This window comes from Saccopteryx leptura, chromosome 3, assembly GCF_036850995.1.
Source record: "Saccopteryx leptura isolate mSacLep1 chromosome 3, mSacLep1_pri_phased_curated, whole genome shotgun sequence".
NCBI classification, from domain to species: Eukaryota; Metazoa; Chordata; class Mammalia; order Chiroptera; family Emballonuridae; genus Saccopteryx; species Saccopteryx leptura.
In genome coordinates, this window is record NC_089505.1 from 30,211,910 (window position 1) to 30,230,408 (window position 18,499).

Sequence of the window (18,499 nt, forward strand, 5' to 3'; positions counted from 1 at the left end):
ATGACTCTTAATTGTAAACTGTTCTCTATTTTCTATTTATTAAGAAAAAATTATTATTCATGGACTAGTCATTCCTTTGCATGCTCCAGCTTTAAGTTTTACTCCAAAGGATAGAAGGATCTGCTTTAACTCACAAGGTTTTTGAAGATTTCCAGAACCGGGGTCCTTGCTTTTCTCCCACTAGTACTTATCCAAAGCTGAGGTATCCGGCTCTGGGCTTTTTGAGAGAAAGCTCTTTGATTGTCCTGCATTTGGCCGGTTTCCAGCTTTGCTGCATGATGATTAAGTGTGCTTTTACCCAAAAAAGTTCAGAAATGCTTAAATTATTCTTGAAAAACAGAAAGTGTTATCAGACTTTATACACAACACAAAGCTCAGATAATGACCGGCCTTTCCTACCTCGAGACAGCCGCTGCTACGAGAGACCAATCACTAACTGCAGGGGCGAGATACAGATCAGAAACACGAAGTGCAGGGCGCATCGCCGAAGCCTTCGCCAGGTACCGTTGCACGCCTTCATTCAGTGTCATTTTCTGTTCCTTCCTCTGGCCTTTCCAAATGCCCCGATATTGACTTGAATTTTCAGTAAGCCCAGTCTGGTGCTTTATATTTTCCTTAGGAAAGCAAGGTAGAAATGGCGCATGGCGCATTTGGTTTTGCCATACACTTTCTTCAAGACAAGACAAGACAAGGATTCTGATAATCACCAGAAAAAATACTAACACAGCAAAAGAATTAAATAAAGTTCCGATGCAAAGTAGAACATAGGGAAAAAGAGACTATTTCAATTTAAGAGATGATAAAGGTAGGTTCTTACATTCCTCTGAGGTATAGATCAATAGTATATATTCCTTTATAGAATAAATTACAAGCTTCTACTTATTATAATAGGAGGTCCCATATTTTCGGTATTTTCTTACAGTAGGTAACTAAAAACAAATTTTTTATATTTCCCCAATCTTCCAAATCATATTATTTTCTTGTAGCTTTCTTGACTCTTATTTCTGACTTGGTCCAACCTTCATATTCAAAGGACTCATATTCGTATTATAGGACTCATATTCTGGGTCTCAGTTATGAAGAGAACCTTCCCCAGTTCTAAATGGACACTCGTTTTCTTGACTTGCACTAAACTACCCAGGCATATTCATGTAGAAAAAACACCTGGAAAGTCCCAAGCCTGATTTTGCTTGGTATTTGATTGATCAACGCTGACAAAACCTCAGGTACTTTAGTGCAGTGGTCCCCAACTCCCGGGCCGCAGACCGGTACCGGTCCGTGGGCCATTTGGTACCAGTCCTCAGAGAAAGAATAAATAACTTACATTATTTCCATTTTATTTATATTTAAGTCTGAATGATGTTTTATTTTTAAAAAATGACCAGATTCCCTCTGTTACATCCGTCTAAGACTCACTCTTCACTCTTGTCTTGGTCACGTGATACATTTATCCATCCCACCCTAAAGGCCAGTCCGTGAAAATATTTTCTGACATTAAACCGGTCCGTGGCCCAAAAAAAGCTTGGGGGCCACTGCTTTAGTGGTTTGCTCATGGAGTTGGTAGCTGAACCTCATTTGACCTACCCACTGGTTTGTATTAGCCTTTTTCTCCCCCTTCAGTATTGGTTTATAATCAGCAAGATTCATTTAATCACTAGTTTACTGGTCTAGTATATACCAACTGCTAAGGGATATAAATGAATGTGATGGATGTGCTCCTGCTCTTTGGAACTTAAGGTCTATTTGGTAATAAAGATAAGTAAACAGGCGATTACACCCCTCTAGGTGCTGGGAAAGAGGAAGAACAGCGTGTTGGGTAGTCACAAGGCATGGATGCTTAATCCAGATGTGATGATCAGGGAAGGCTTCCCAGAAAATATGGTGTGCAAGTAGAGAATTAAATGATGAATTGAATTAATCCAACCAAAACCTGGAGAAAGTATTTCTGAGAAAACATCAAGAGTAAAAGTCTGGAGAAGGGAGGGCATGATGTATCTCAGAAGGAAAAGTAATTCAGCTTTAGTGAATCACAGTGTGTTTTTTAAGGGATAGTGGAGTTGGGAGGCAAGTTAGGAAACAATAGAAGCTGGAGAGGGCTTGTGAAACACAAGAATCAGTATGAACTTTACTTTAAAAATATTGAGAAGGCCCTGGAAGAGTGACATAGTTGAATTTGTGTTTTAAAAAAAGATCAGGCTGGCTAAAGGAAGGTGAGTGAACTAGTGAGGATGCAGAGACCTGTCCTGATTTGGTTGTTTTGAGGGTGCAGAGAAGTGAACAGACAGGAGAGAGATTTAGGAAGCAGAATTGATGGACTTGGTGACCGAAGAGACTGAAGAGATCTGGAATGAGGGATTGGAAGGAGGCATACAGGATATCTTAGTTTCTAGATTGAACAACTGAATGAACTATGGTGCCTCTTGCTGAGCTAGAAAAGGAAGAACATTTGGTTCTTCTAGTTCCCTATGATCAGCCATAATTTTTTTTTTAACAATTCTTCTCACCTATCTGGTCTCACCTCTCTCCGATTTCCCTATGTTTGTGCAGGCTGTGATTAACCTTACCATAAAGAGCTGCTGGCTTTGTTCCATGTTAGAGGTGCTAAAATTTTCTCATATAGAAAACGTGGCCTCTTAAGGTTCATAAATGAAGGCATTTGAGCTTTACAGGTGGATTATGTGGTTCTACCCCCGTTCTTCCACATCTCTGTTTATGTATCTGTAATAAGACTTACTCCCAGGGTGTTGTCTGTTCCCTTCCTCTATCCTTCTCACCATCCCATTGCCTCATGCAAGGCTATTGTTGGCTCCCTAAAGGCAGCTAATTGTATCTCTTATTTATATTTTTATTATTATCATCAAAGGGAGGGAATTACAATATTAGTGTTCAATAAGAATTTAATGATGAAATATGGATGAACTGAACAGATGCTTTTCTTTAAAGATTGCTTCCAAGGTCCATTTCCTTAAAAAAAATGTTCTCAGCTAATCTTATTCACTAGCCCATTTGCCAATACATACTCAAGTTCTTCTTGTAGTGATTGTCTTTTTATATGAATAGTTAAGCTGATTCTGTGGTGCTCTTGAATTTTCCTGACACATCAAGTTACCTAAGAACAGATTAATCTTGTACATGTACAGTGTTGACTGTCGTTCTTTATCGCCAAAGGCTTTAGAAATATGGAGTTAGTTATGACATCTTAGACAAACTAAATTTTGCTAAGTCTTGGTTTTGCAGATAGAAAATGGTAATAACCCCTACCTATCTCATTAATTTGTTGCAAGAATTAATTGAGCAGATGCATTTAGAACACTTAGCATAGTGCCTGGAGCAGTAAAAACACTCAGTAAATGCCATCTATTCTTAATCTCTGCTCTCCTTCTAATTATTTAAACTTTGTATATTTATATAACTTCTAATTATTTTTAAACATTTTATTCTAATAAACATGATTGTGTGTATGTATATATGTGTGTGTGCATTTAACAGATGTTGAAAAATCCATTTTTTTTTCAAAGCAGTGCCTATTAAAATATTGTACATTACATTTGGCAAGATAGCTCTCATGGCTTGTGCATTATTCTTTAGCAATAACCTTGTGAAATATCTTGTTTTGCAGTTAATTTGTCATCTACTTCTTTTTGCTTTATATGTTTCTCCCAGTGGGAATTGTATCTTCTATTTCTTTGGTTCCTTAAAGTGTCAAGTACTATGTTTTGTGTTTGTTAGGTCTTCAGTAAATATCAGAACAACACTAGCCTTGCTCTCTTTTCCTGGAAATATGGGGGAAACTGTTCAATTTTCTTAGTTGTGTTCAAACAGCCATAAGCCTTTGGAGGGGGAGAGCAAGAGGTCAAGAATGATTGTTTCCCATCAGTGCAGAAGCTTAGAGAATCCCTCTGGCTGTTTCTCTGAAGTTGAAGGGAGCTCTCTTTCCTTTCCAATGCTCTCTAAGCAGCACCTAAAGTGAATTCTTGAGTAACTCAGGGAAGATGGAAGCTGATCTGAGGTTCCCACACTAATCTCTATAGCTGTAGGATTCTGAGATCAATCATGTGGGTTCAGAAATCACAAAGGACTTTAAAGGCACTGGGATGTGTTTTCTAGTCTCCTATGAGTTCAGATTTTGAAAAGGAAAGAAATGCTCTTTCCTCTCATCTTTCTTTTCCTTCCTTCCCTCCCTCCTTCCTTCCTTTTTTCCTTCCTTCCTTCCTTCCTTCCTTCCTTCCTTCCTTCCTTCCTTCCTTCCTTCCTTCCTTCCTTCCTTCCTTCCTTCTCTCCCTCCCTCCCTCCTTCCTTCCTTCTTTCTTTTCATTTTTCTCTTTAGAAATGCTTTTACTGTTTATTTATTTATTTATTTATTATTTATTTAAATGATGCATGCTTGTTACAAAAATTTTAAGCAGTGTATAAAAATATATTTTATTTGTTTTTGATTGTTTTCCTGAATTTCATTGGGCTCACTCTTTTAAGACTAGAATGTGATATCTTACGTTTATGGTTCCTGCATGTAAAATAAGTAATAGCATTTCTAACAGACAAGGTGGTTTAGACTGGTTTCAGAGGCTTCTCCATGCCACAGAGTTACCTGCACTGGATCTTCAAGGCACTCCGTTGAGAGACCTATTCTTTTTATTGAAAATAATTTACCTAGATTGAGATGACGGAGCTATGACATTTATTGATCTATTGGTTTCATTCTTTCTCCCTCTCAACTGTGTGTGTCCCTCAGGTTGTGTGATAGTAAGACACTCCTAGAAAAGCACAAGTCATCACTCAGATTATATACGTGGATTTGGTCTCTCCACTGAATTCTTTCTTTCTTTCTTCCTTTCTTTTTCTCCCTTTCCTTTCCTTTCCTTTCCTTTCCTTTCCTTTCCTTTCCTTTCCTTTCCTTTCCTTTCCTTTCCTTTCCTTTCCTTTCCTTTCCTTTCCTTTCCTTTCCTTTCCTTTCCTTTCCTTTCCTTTCCTTTCCTTTCCCTTTCTACATTAAGTGAGAGGAGGAAAGACAAAGAGCCAGACTTCTGCATGCATCCAAATCAGGATTCACCTAGCAAGCCCTTGTGAGGTTTGCCCATCTGGGGCCATCCATTGCTTGGCAATGGAGCCATTCCAGCTCCTGAAACCTAAGCTCCATAAAGTCATCCTCATCTCTGGGGCCAACTTGCTGCAACCAATCAAGCCATGGCTGTGGGAAGGTGGTAGAGAGAGCGAGAAAAGGAGGAAAAGTGGAGAAGCAGATGATCGTTTCTCCTGTGTGCCCTGACTGGAATTGAACCAAGACATCCACATGCCAGGCCTACACTCTAGCAATTGCTCCCCTCTCCGGTTTGAAAAAGCTACTTTTAGGAAAGCACAAAGGATTCTTTGCATAAATTCTCTTTCTATTCCTCTTTTAAAATATACATCCAAAGAAACAGTTCTAAGTTTAAAGAAGATACTCAAGTGACCTTTAGAATCTGAATCCCAAAGTATTATTCATCTTTTCTTAGTATAGATTATGTTGCCACTTTGGTTTATGAAAAGTATCATAAGAATCTCTATTTTCAGGTAGTGAAGAAAACCCATACTTTGCAGAGAAGTATCATTGGGCATGTACAGTGTAGGTTGGAAGTTACTTGAGTCTTCAGGAGAAGGCTGTGCTGATCTAATAAAGGTGCAGATATTATCTTAGAGGTTTCAAAGCTCAGTGAATATTAACATCAATAACATTATTAGAGTATTAATTTAGGGACATTAAGTTATTAAACTCTGAGTTATTAATTTTATTACTTTTATGAATATAGAAATTAAACTCAGAATAAGTCTGCCACAGAACTTGGCTTATAGTGTATGCTTATTAAACATTGGCAAAAATGAAAAGTAAATGATTGACCCTACCCTAGATGTAGCTCTAAGCTATTTGTCAACTTATTCTAAGATTTCCTGCATACTTTTCTCAGTTTTTTAGCTTTGAAAGTTAGACTAAAATCTATATGCTTCTAGGGAATGTTGTAATAACCATTACATTTTGCTATTATTATTATGATCATTATTATTATTTTACAGCATCTAATGAACAATGCATTAAATCCCATGAGACCCAAAGTCAAGCAAACATGGTTTGAAAACCACAAACCATAAACACAAATATTTTAAGAGCTTTTTATTTTATGACAAAAATGTCATATTTTTCAAAAATGATTCACCCATTTCATAGATTAAAAGAAAAGGGGGTTCAGAAACTTCCCTAGATTTTGCATAGAAAAGCAGTGAGAGATGAAAGCTAGAAACTCAGGAATTTGTTTCTTCATCCTGTGCTTAACCAATTGGAGACAGGCCGTCTGCAGACTATATTTTCTTTTTAATGGCTATAAAGTGAATGAACTCAAAGAACAGTCTGGGGTCCTGCTGAGATTGATATGAAAAAGGACAAGGGAAGAAAAGATTCCTCATTAATGGATTTATATTCTAGTGATAGGGCCAGGAGGTGGAAAGGTCATTTTGGAAAGTAAAGTGAAATATAGAGCATGCAGAAAAATTATCTTGTTATCTGACTTAGAGACATGAGGCTGCACGTTATCCTCTGTTCGTTTATTTTCTTCTCCTAGTTTTCCTTTTATTTTTAGATAAATGTGAGTCAGACAGATGAGACAAGAGTAATTTTTAGAAACTCTTTTTCGTTGCAAGCTTTTGGGAACAGAGTTTTGCTTTCTTTATGGTCTGATTGGAAGTGCTATTTGATTGTAAAAGACAAACGTGAAAACATGCATTAAATCAGAATTTGCGGAAACAACTAACATATCTTATTGATAAGTTGAGTATCTTAGGCCATAGTTGGACAACATTTATAACTTTATTTGAAAATTAAAATTGAAGTTTTCTCTAGATAATCCAGAAAGAAAAAGAGAGACATTGTAACTCTGAAAGGCTTTCATAGTTCAACAAGGAGAGTGGAATTACAGGGTAACTATTGTGGTCAGTTTGGTCTTAGTGACAGGTCCTTTCTATATGAGCAACTTCATTTAATTTTCAACAGTTACTTGTCCAGGCATGTTTTATCTAAAATATATGTAGATGATTCCATGCTAAAGTTTATTGAGGATATTCTGAATAAAATCCACATCCAGGGTGGAGACAAAGGATGCACGTCAACGGGCATACCTGCTCTGCTCCAAGGAGGGCACACCTTGTTCCAAGCTGGTCAGAGTGTCTATGAGGCTGTTGATTAGTACATTGCGGCTTCCCAGTAAGGTGAGTATGATCCTGACTGCATTGCTGGTGCAGTCTCCCTGGACCACTGTGGGGATGCTGGTCTGGGCACCGGTTTCAATTCTGACACAAGTCAGGAGGTCCAAAGAAGACTTCGGGGTGACTGCCAGAGGCAGGATCAGGGTTATGTTAAAGGTGGTGGGGACCCTCAGGTTAGGCCTTTGCCATCAGGGGTCAGTTCAGATTTGACATCTAGGATACGGGAATTACCAATTTTCAACCCCAAAACCTTGTCCGTAACTGAGAGGATATTAGAAACAGCATTGTTCATTAATTTTTCAGCTTCCTGGACCCTCTGCTTGGCCAGTTGTCAAACCTTGGATCCTGAAGAGGCAGATCAGGAGGACTGCTGTGATGCCCCCAGCTGGTTAGTTCCCGCCTTTCTTTGTTCTCCTCCCTCTGGGAAGACGCTGCCGCTGTCCTTCGGGAGCAAGAGCCTGAGCCCAGCCGGAGGGACCGTCTCAGCTCCTCTTTCCCTTCACAGTTGAAACAGAGGTCTGTACTTGTCATCCTCCACCTCCAGTCATAAAGGCCATTTCTGCATTAAAAGAATTTAGATGAAGATCTTTAGGCTTCAAGGGTCTCAAAATACTGTTTACAGTCTCAGTTACAGAATGGCAGAGTCCAGGATTCAAATCAGTTTTTCTCCGGCTTTATCCCTCTGTTCTTACCCCTACCTGAAAGTCTTCCTGTGGCGTCACTATCATCAGGCACTGGGGATACAGATGAGTAAAGCTCCTTGTATCCCAGTGACCTCACAACTAGAAGCACACAGGTGGCGAGACACACTTGTGACTCAGTAATATCATGTACGTGTAAGGCATAGTGTCAGCACCAAGGAGGCAATGATTAGCTCTGCTGGGGTTAAGATGGAGCAGGTCAGCCAAGACTTTATGGAAGAGGAGAAAAATGCCCAGTGAGCTGGGTCTGCCATGTTGACAAGGCACAGAGGTCATCGGAGATGCAAGAAAGAAACCTACACTAAATGCCTTGAAACAATGGCATAGAAGATGTGTTTTTACGATTGCTAGTTGAAATACAGGACACATAAATTAGAATTTCAGATAAACAACAAAACTGTGCTAGTGTAGACTATGCCATATTTGGAACATATTTATGCTAATACATTCTTTGCTGTTTATCTGACATTCAGATTTGACTGGGCATCCTGTTAGTTTGTTTGCTAAAAATTGGCCAAGCTATGCTTTTGGAGTATAGCGTGCAAGACTAGGAGCACCAGGAGGAATGCTGAGAGAGTTAAGTTGCGACTTAAACACAGAGAATCTGGTCTTCGCCATCTGTGGGATAAACAGGGTTAAAACCAGGATTCTCCTACTAATGAATATCTGTTTATCTTGCGACTGGAGTGATTTATGCCACTTAGTTAAAAACAACAAACAATTGAACAAAACATTGTCTCTAATGAAAAGAACTTTTTTTTGTTCAAAAGTCATATAATAAAATGACTTCCAACAAACTTTGAAATAAACTACCAGTACCTGAATTTTTTTTTTTTTTTCTGCAAAAGTAAAAAGAGAAAATGAGGAAATGTTTGGGTTAGAGAGGAGTGTATGAAATAAAACCAGCAGGGTACCTTTATATCACATATAAGGTACATATGAGTTTCCTGTTTAATTTTTAAGAGGAAAAAAAAAAAAGACAGATGGAATTGTATTATCTCCATGCAAATCCTATCTAAACTAAACCAAAGATTTTCTTCTCTGATTCAGTAGCATGGAATGCTCCCCAGAGTCACAGAAGAAGGCATATCCCTTGAAAACAATTAGGAATCACCCTCTGGAAGGCAGATAGCATTTTACATTTATTTCAATTTTCAATGCTAAGTGATCATTAAAAAAATCTATTTTGTTACTGTATTTCTGTTGAATAGTGTCCAGCATATCTGTGACATCGGTTGATGTAGCACGTCTTCTACCTTGGTCGTGTTCACTGCAAAGAGGCACCTAAACATTTCAAAATAACAGTTAGAAAGTAACATGGTTGGTAAGAGCGGTGACTGCACACCAATTTAGATTTTTCTCTCCCTCCTCATTAAATATGTGACTGTGTCTTTTATTTACATTTCTCCCTGCTCCAGAAAGGATTTAAGGCAGCTCATAAATATGTGCGAGACGTGGCACTCCTACACATGTGGCTGCCCAAGCGTTTCAGTGATTGTGCATTTCAGAGTTCAATGCAAAGACTTCTTTCCTATGATAAGTGTGTGTGTGCTTCTGGGAAAAGTTATGCTAATCATTAAATTTTACCAACAATATTATTTTGTATTTATTATTGTATAGTGTCTAATGAACAATGGCATAAATCCAATGAGAACCATACTGAAGCAAGCATATTTAGAAAACAGTTAAATATAAAAATTCAATTTCATTTAGGGACTTTGTGTTAGTTTCACTTCTATTTAATAAGGATTTCGCTGTCCTTTGCTTAAGCCTGTCTTCACTTTAAATGAGGTTAACAAGAGACAAAAATCTAACTGTGGTAAACAAAATCTGAGTTACATCATCAACACTTTCATATAAAGACCAGATAAATAACCAAAAATAGATGTTGGTCATAGTGAATGAGTTTAATTCACTGTGTTTCCTGGAGTGTTTTTACTTTTTTAGGCATGATATCCTTGCTTTAAAATAAAGTGCTGTTAGTAATCACGGAGGTGAGTTTATAAGAAGTCAGTCCATTTGTTAATCCTGGTCTATTTGAGATCTCACCTTACCCGAGACAGTATTTACACTTCATTAAGAATGCTTTTGGCCTGACCGGGCAGTGGCGCAGTGGATAGAGAGTCGAACTGGGATGCGAAAAACCCAGGTTCGAGACCCCAAGGTGGCCAGCTTGAGCGAGGGCTCATCTGGTTTGAGCAAAAGCTCACCAGCTTGAGCCCAAAGTCGCTGGCTCGAGCAAGGGGTTACTCGGTCTGCTGAAGGCCCGTGGTCAAGGCACGTATGAGAAGGCAATCAATGAACAATTAAGGTGTTGCAATGCGCAACAAAAAACTAATGATTGATGCTTCTTATCTCTCTGTTCCTGTCTGTCTGTCCCTGTCTATCCCTCTCTCTGACTCTCTCTCTGTCTCTGAAAAAAAAAAAGAAAGAAAGAAAGAAAGAAAAGAATGCTTTAGGACCAGAATTTACCATATTGGTATGAGTTGCCTTCCTAATGTTGTTTACAATGATTTGGTAGGCATCTTGGCAAGTGTGCTGGAGTTTTACTGAATCAGATGGAGGCAACACTGAGCTCCAAATGAGCCTGACCAACTGGACAAATGGTTGAAGCTCACAGAATAAAGTTTAATAGAAATGAACAATAAAGCTCTGTAGCTATGTTCAGAAAACAAAATGGAAAGATGGTTCATATTAAAAATTCCAGGTAAAAATTTTCTAAGGTTTTAAGTCAACAGAATGGTGGGACTCCCATAAGTCTAATAAGTTTTAGGCTAATTTGGGGAAAACTTTCTTGGCTAAGGAGACTGTGATAACCCCACCCAACATTCCACAGGTGTCACATTTTAGTTTTAATCCTGAGTTTTTATCTAGTCACCACCCTTTCAGAGAATATGCTTTTAAAAATTTATTTTTAAATTTTATTATGTATTGGCTTTAGGTATAGGCTTAGTGGTTAGACAACCATATACTTTATTTACAGTGTTCTGTTTGATGTTTTCAGTGGCCCAGTGGGCACCATATACAGACATCAAAACATTATTGACTGTATTCTCTATGCTGTATGTTAAATTATCATAACTATTTTGTGACTACCAATATGTACTTCTCTGTACCTTCACCCAATGCCTCAACCCCCTCCACAACCTGGCAAGAGAGAGGGAAAGCATGCTTTTAAAAACAAAAGATGCATTTGGTAAGAGGCTAGATATAAAACTATGCCAAAACAAGAAAAACTACAGGAATACAAGATGTTTATTCTAGAGAAAAAAGAGCTTTCTTGTTAGAGAGAAAAAAATATTATTTTCTCTGCTATCAAATGTATACAAGGGCCAATAAATAGAAGTTTTTCTATAAGGATGGAGTTACTTATAGTTAATCTTGGGTAGATAGAGTGAGCTGTCTTAGGGGACCAGCATCTCTTACCTGTTGAAAAAGCTGAAGAGAGACAGATGATTTACATGTTGGATCTAGATCTAGACCTTTGTGGTTAGTCTTTTCTTAATCTGATATTCTACAATTCTAAGGATGTTTAGGATAATTACATATTTTTTTCTGGGTTGCCTACCTTCTACAACAATCGGTTATTTCAGGAAATTTAGTGAACACAAAACAAAAATGAAAAACAACAAACTAGACTTTGTTAGTACATAGACAAAGCAACTGGTTGTCTGGGAAATTCAATTTTGATGCTCAGGTATGTAGGAAATATGACTTATTTTTCCAGTTCTTGGGTCATCTTGCCTACATACATGACTTTCAATATAATTCTCAATATAAACAGGCAAAATGAATCATTACAAATACACATAAAACCCTGATCAAAACAGTTTGTAAAGTACATTAGCTGTAAAATTCCATTACAGTTAGAAACGTTGTGTTGGTTGCATTTATGCACCCTTGTTTCTTTCTAGTCTTTTAACATTCAGTGAAAATTTTCTAGGTGATAAATGCTTGTGTTTTCCCAGCCAATGTTCACTTGCTTCCAAGAATATTTGATATAATAAAATACCCATATGACAAAATAAGTCAGTCCCTTAAAGTTTGTTTTGATAAGATTCAAAAAAATCAATTCTATGGTCCTTTCCCCCCCTTCCTATCAACAACCCCTCTAGTTCCTCTTTGTTCGCCACCAGCTGGCTTTTTTTCCCTACCACAAATGTTTTTAAACTACAAGATAATTCTACAAAAAAGAAATTCTCTCCAAAAGTTACACGGAGCCAAATATGTCAGCAATGGAAATAACTAGTACATTTTGTTTTAAAAATAAAAAATATCTTAGATCCGGCAATTGGCCTACTTAACTCACAAACACTCTTGACTTCAGAATTTTAAGTGAAGAGGCTTACCTTTTCTTTATTTATTTATATCTAAAACTATGAGGTAAAAAAGGGATGATTTTAAGTAAAATCCCTTGTATTGGTAAATTATATAAAAATGTAACATGTAGAATGTTAAGTTATAGTACAATAGTGTATGTATTTAGTCACCTAAATTAAATAGTTAGATTGTGTTTAACTTTTTGTAAAAATCATGACAAGATTTTTGGTATATTAGTTAAAATCTCTTGGTGTTAAATTCTATTAATATCTTGCTTTTGTTCCTTTTTTGATATCTTTATATTTTGAGATACAGTTAAGTTTCAGAATTTAGAAATCAATTCTAAAAACTCAAACTAGATTTGTCCAGCCAGGGACTTTTAGGCAGAGAAGCAGGTGGCATGTAGTCTTGATTGGCTTAAATATAGCTAGTTAAAGCCACTGCTTTTCAGGTGACATACTCTGTAAGAGTTGAATGTATAAGGATCCTGTGCAATAACCTTATGCCTTAAATTATGAACACAGAACTTGACAAATTCATGAAGGTTGAAAAATCATGTTGAAAGAACTTTAAATCTTTAGTTTTCTAGGAGATGAAAAGAGAGGCTGCCTATTATCCTGTGTCTTGACAAACTACTACCATATTATGGGCTCATTTGAAAGCATTTCAATGCATACTGTGTTGTCTAAGCAAAGAACATTTGTACATTTGGAGCATGTAGTTTTGCAAATCAAAGCACTGCTAAATATGAGGTCTCATGGTTACATATCATTTTAATGGAGCCACCACCACTAAACACCATAACTTTTAATTCATGACAAAGAGCTTAGAGCTTGCAAGTTGAATTGTTCCATCCTAATTACTTTCTCAGAAAAGCCAGTGGAAAATTAGATGCATCCCACCAGGCAATAAATATATCAAACTAAACAAAATTTAAGCTAGAGAACAATCAACTCCTTTTCTTTGTTCTTTCAAAGGAGAGGGAGATTAGACCTTTTTTTAAAAAAAAGATCAAGAGCATTTTTATGGGAAATTCAGAAAGAAAACTATTTGGACTAAAATCAAAATGTTATGAATAGTACTTTCTAAGTAATGACACATATCAGTAGTATTTGTAACCATAAGAACAATGTGATAAATTTTAATCACTTGGGACTCCAGTTCTGTGGGAAGTGCTTACTACACAGACATCATTTATAGGTTTCCAGTTATGACCTATGTCTAAAAGACATTTTAATGATAACTAGAGAAAGTAGATAGATTGTCTTCCTAGAGTGTTGAAGTTCCTGCTTGTTGTCATCCTCAGCTCTATTAAAGAGCAGAGGCCTTCAAAGGTACTCTTCAGTCTAGCAATCAGAATGCAAGACCAAAGGGATGGAACTAGCTAAGATAAAATATGCCAGAAACACACACTCCTCAGGATTTCCTGTGGGAGTCTGACCAAAATAAAGCAATATTAATAAATATAAATTCTGGAACACCATTATCAACACAAACAGGGTCCTGAAATGTACCCTTGAAATTCTTTTAGTTTCCTCGGGCAGGTCAACTATTTTAATGAAACAGTGCAAAATGTTAGCCCTCCCTATGGGGACAATTGCTTTAAATTAAAAACTCAAAGACTATGACTATAATAGACATGTTAAGAAGGAGCTTAATTTGTTGGACACTCTAAATTGTTGAGCTCACTCAGAATCCTTTGGTCCCTCGACCTTGAAAACATTTTGAGACAAAAAAAAAAAAAATGTAGTTTCAAAGCAACTCAACATATAAAAGTATGTAAATTGGTCAAATTGGGTTTCGTTCTTATCTTTTCCTGCGTTTACTTAATTTTTATGGAGAGGAAAAAGAATGCTCAGGTGACACAGATGAAATAAAAGAGAAAAGAAGCCATCAAAAAGGTTAAGACTTGTGTCCTTAAACCATAAAGAATTATCAGTCTCAGTCAGATTTCATCTCAATAATTTGGAAAACATGCCTTTGAATGTAGCTCAAAGTCAAGTAATATTTCCTGGTCCAAGGTTTCTCAAGAGGCAAGACCTTTCAGAACTAGAGTCTTTGACCACTCTGGACTTCCAAACCATGTGTCATAGGGTCAGGGAGACATTGCTTTGATCTATTTCCCCTTCACACATTTGGCCACTGACAACGTCGGGGAATGAAATGCTGCTGGTTCTTTTTTTTCTTGTTGCATTCTTGTTTCAAAGTATTTTAACCTGAAGAATATAATATTCCTTAGTAGAGTTTAATAAGTCATTACATAACATCTTACTAGAAACTAGCAATTTGACAACCAGTTGGCACAAAATCTTGTTTTCAAGGTTATTTTCCTAGTAGAACTAATCCTTTAATATAAAGAGTTTTTCTTTTAAAAATTAAATGTGCTTGACTTCTCCAGCTTTTGGAAAAATAAGTAGCTACTAAAATCAGTAATGTGCAGAATAGAAGATGGGGTACTGGCCGGTTGGCTCAGTGGTAGAGCATCAGCCTGGCATGTGATGTCTTGGGTTTGATTCACAGTCAGGGCACACAGGAGAAATGACCATATGCTTCTCCACCCTTCCCCTCCCCTTCTCTCTGTCTCTCTCTCTCTTCTCGTTCCACAGCCATGACTTAATTGATTCCAGTGAGTTAGCCCTTGGCATTGAGAATAGCTCTGGAGCCTGCCTCAGGTGCTAAAATTAGGTCAGTTGCTGAGCAACTGTCCTAGATGGGCAGAGCATCCCCAGTAGTGGGCTTGCTAGGTGGATCCCTGTTGGGGCACATATGAGAGTCTGTCTCTCTGTCTCTCTTCCTGTCACTTAAAAAACAAAAGAATAGAAGATGGGGCAGTAATCGCTCCTCTTACCTTAAAGAGTAAATAGACACAATAAATCTGAAGAGACTTCTATTTTATACTTGATAAAATTCTAAAGTTCTTTCTTTTAAAAAGTAACTGCTTCACAGGTATGAACAATCAAAGTGGTAGCATATCAGGGATCATCAGCAAATGGAGCCATATTTTAGAACTTTAGGGACTCTCAATGTCACTGTTTATTTATTTATTATTTTTATTTTTATTGTTTCCACATTAAAATGTAAGACCTGGCATTCAGTTGACCAAATAAAGTACTCAGAATCTAGGTTTATTAGTGCAGTGGTCCCCAACCCCTGGGCCGCGGACCAGTACCGGTCTGTGGACCATTTGGTACTGGTCCTCAGAGAAAGAATAAATAACTTACATTATTTCCATTTTATTTACATTTAAGTCTGAACGATGTTTTTTTTTTTTTCTTTTTCATTTTTCTGAAGCTGGAAACAGGGAGAGATAGTCAGACAGACTCCCGCATGCGCCCGACCGGGATCCACCGGGCACGCCCACCATGGGGCGACGCTCTGCCCACCAGGGGGCGATGCTCTGCCCATCCTGGGCGTTGCCATGTTGCGACCAGAGCCACTCTAGCGCCTGAGGCAGAGGCCACAGAGCCATCCCCAGCGCCCCGGCCATCTTTGCTCCAGTGGAGCCTTGGCTGCGGGAGGGTAAGAGAGAGACAGAGAGGAAAGCGCAGCGGAGGGGTGGAGAAGCAAATGGGCGCTTCTCCTGTGTGCCCTGGCCGGGAATGAACGATGTTTTATTTTTAAAAAATGACCAGATTCCCTCTATTACATCCGTCTAAGACTCACTCTTGACTCTTATCTTGGTCACGTAATACATTTATCTGTCCCACCCTAAAGGCCAGTCTGTGAAAATATTTTCTGACATTAAACTGGTCCGTGGCCCAAAAAAGGTTGGAAACTACTGTATTAGTGGACACACCAAAGCACCAAGACTCATTGTATTTGTTATTTGTTACTTCCACAGCTGAGGCACGATTTGTAGCTGTTGTAATTATACCATGAGCAGCTCTGGCTTTCACTAAACAACTGCTCTCAAGAAAACATGGCCCTTCCCCAACCAGGCTGAGCTGCAAGTACCAATGATAAACCTGGCTCCAAATGAAGGGGCTCAAGTTAATCTAAGATGTTTAAGTCATAGAATTTTCTAATTTTCAATGGTCTTAACGATCTAGACACTTTCCTACTTCTCTCATCCCACGAATGACTAGCCTAATCCACCAGCCCAGGCCTCCTGATTTAGTGGTTTATATGTTTTCTTTTTGAAACCCATAACCATGGTTGTTTTTTGTTGTTGTTTCTGTTTCTATTCTTTTTTTTTGCTTTCAATTTTTGAAGGAAAGCTCTTTATCTTAATGGAAAGTCATATTGGTAGAAACATTTTTCTAAATGCATTTTATTTCCTCTCAATCTACTGTTTCAAGAATGCTTATCTTATGAGAAAAGAGCCTATCATGAACTGAGTGTCTGCGGAGCTGTTGAAAATACTGAATGATTACAATACAACAGAAGAATGATATCTAACACCAACTTCTTGGTTAGGTTCACTGATTATACTTTCTATGATTAATAAACTACGCTATAGAATAACAGGGTATTAATAGATATTTAACGTAGCTATGGCTTAGCACAAATGTGATAGGCTATCTACTCTAGAAGTCTTTTGAACTGTAGAATATTTTCAGTGTTTTCATTTCAACTAAAACATCATCATTCTAGCACATTCTCTGTTTTTTTATTTTATGGCTGTGGATAAAGTTTAGATAAAGAAGCTCTTCAGTTACGTGTTTAATTAAAATCTTTGTGAAGCAGGCAAACTCCATTGTGTGACAAATTGTGCTATTTCAGTTCACAAGACCTTTATTGCAGATCCTGAGTTCAGGCTGAAGATATAATGATAATAATCAGCTATCATGCAGGTTAAGAGGATACAAGTAGAAGGAAGAAGGTAAATTATAGTTGATAGGTAAATGCTATCTCATAAATGACAGAGGTTTGTATCCTATCCTTAGGACTAGCATATTTATTAATTGCTTTTGACTTTTTCAGTCACAGGGATGTTTATTGTTGAACCACCCATCTAAATTGCCCTGTGCTTTTGAACTTCCCATTCTAGTGGAAAGGCCTTGTCAGAGAGAAATTGGAATTTGCACAGATTTGGGAAGTGACGTAAGATACCACATACTGTGTTTCACAGTCTTTGAAGCTTGGACCCCACCCCACACACCCCCACACACATATAACACACACATCATTCCAACACTCACAAAGTTTAGCTGTGATGAACAGCTCCACTGAGATAGAAATTACTCAACCAGTGTCCCAGCTCCTGTCTCACCAAAATCCTCTTCCACGGACAGGCCACTTTGAAGGCCTCTGTGTTCAGGAAAAAGATGTGGGCCACACCAAGTGCCAGTAATCAATGTGATTGTTATTAGTGATTAATAGTAAGTGATCATTATTAGTGATTAATAATCACATTATTATTAACTGGGAATTGGATGTGCAGGTTCTGCTAAATCCACCATGGCACAATGATCAGTTTTCATAACACTCATTCTCAATTGAGGAGTAGCCTTTTCTTCATTTTGTGTCCATATAAGAACATCATCTAAGTTGGTTAAGGTTCTGTGTCATAGGTCCTCATGTGATATGAGATTTTTGTTTTTTAAAAAAAACAGCAAGTACCCCAATAAATTTAATTTAAAATACAAACAATAAAAAAGAAAGCATCTATATAATTTCTACCACCAAATTCTTCTTCCTTCAATTTGTTCAGTCTGTCAGAAAAAAAGCATGGCTTAACTGAGGATCATAGGATTTTGCATTAAAAATAACCTCTTCACTTCTTTAACATAAGGATATCTTACAGTATTGCTGCTACCCTCAATTTGTATGAAGTATTCACTAATAGAACCCTGATTTTAGCTTTAAAATAATATATCAGAAGGTAAAAGATCTTCCTTATCATCAGAGTAGAAAATTTGATATAACAAAGCACAGAACTTTATTTTTTATTTGAGCTCTGTTATTAATGACTGGAATTAAAAAAACAACAACAACAACAAACCATTCAGATGTTTTTCTAAGACTCACCGTCTAAATCCTTCCCGTTTTGCCAAACCTCCCACTAGACAAGTAGGAAAGATAAACAAAGCGACAGACCCCTGGGTTGTCCACACTGACAAGACTGCAGACCCTGGGATTAGAATGTTTCATCCCCAGATCCAATGTCTCCCAGAAGGACATCTAGTAGGAGGAAAGAGGAAGTGTGAGGTTAGGAACTTGGAAAGATTGGGCAGATAGTCAAAGGGCTGGATAAATGAGGCAGCCTGTAATTCATTAGCAGAGCATCTCCCAGGGGCCCCTGCAAA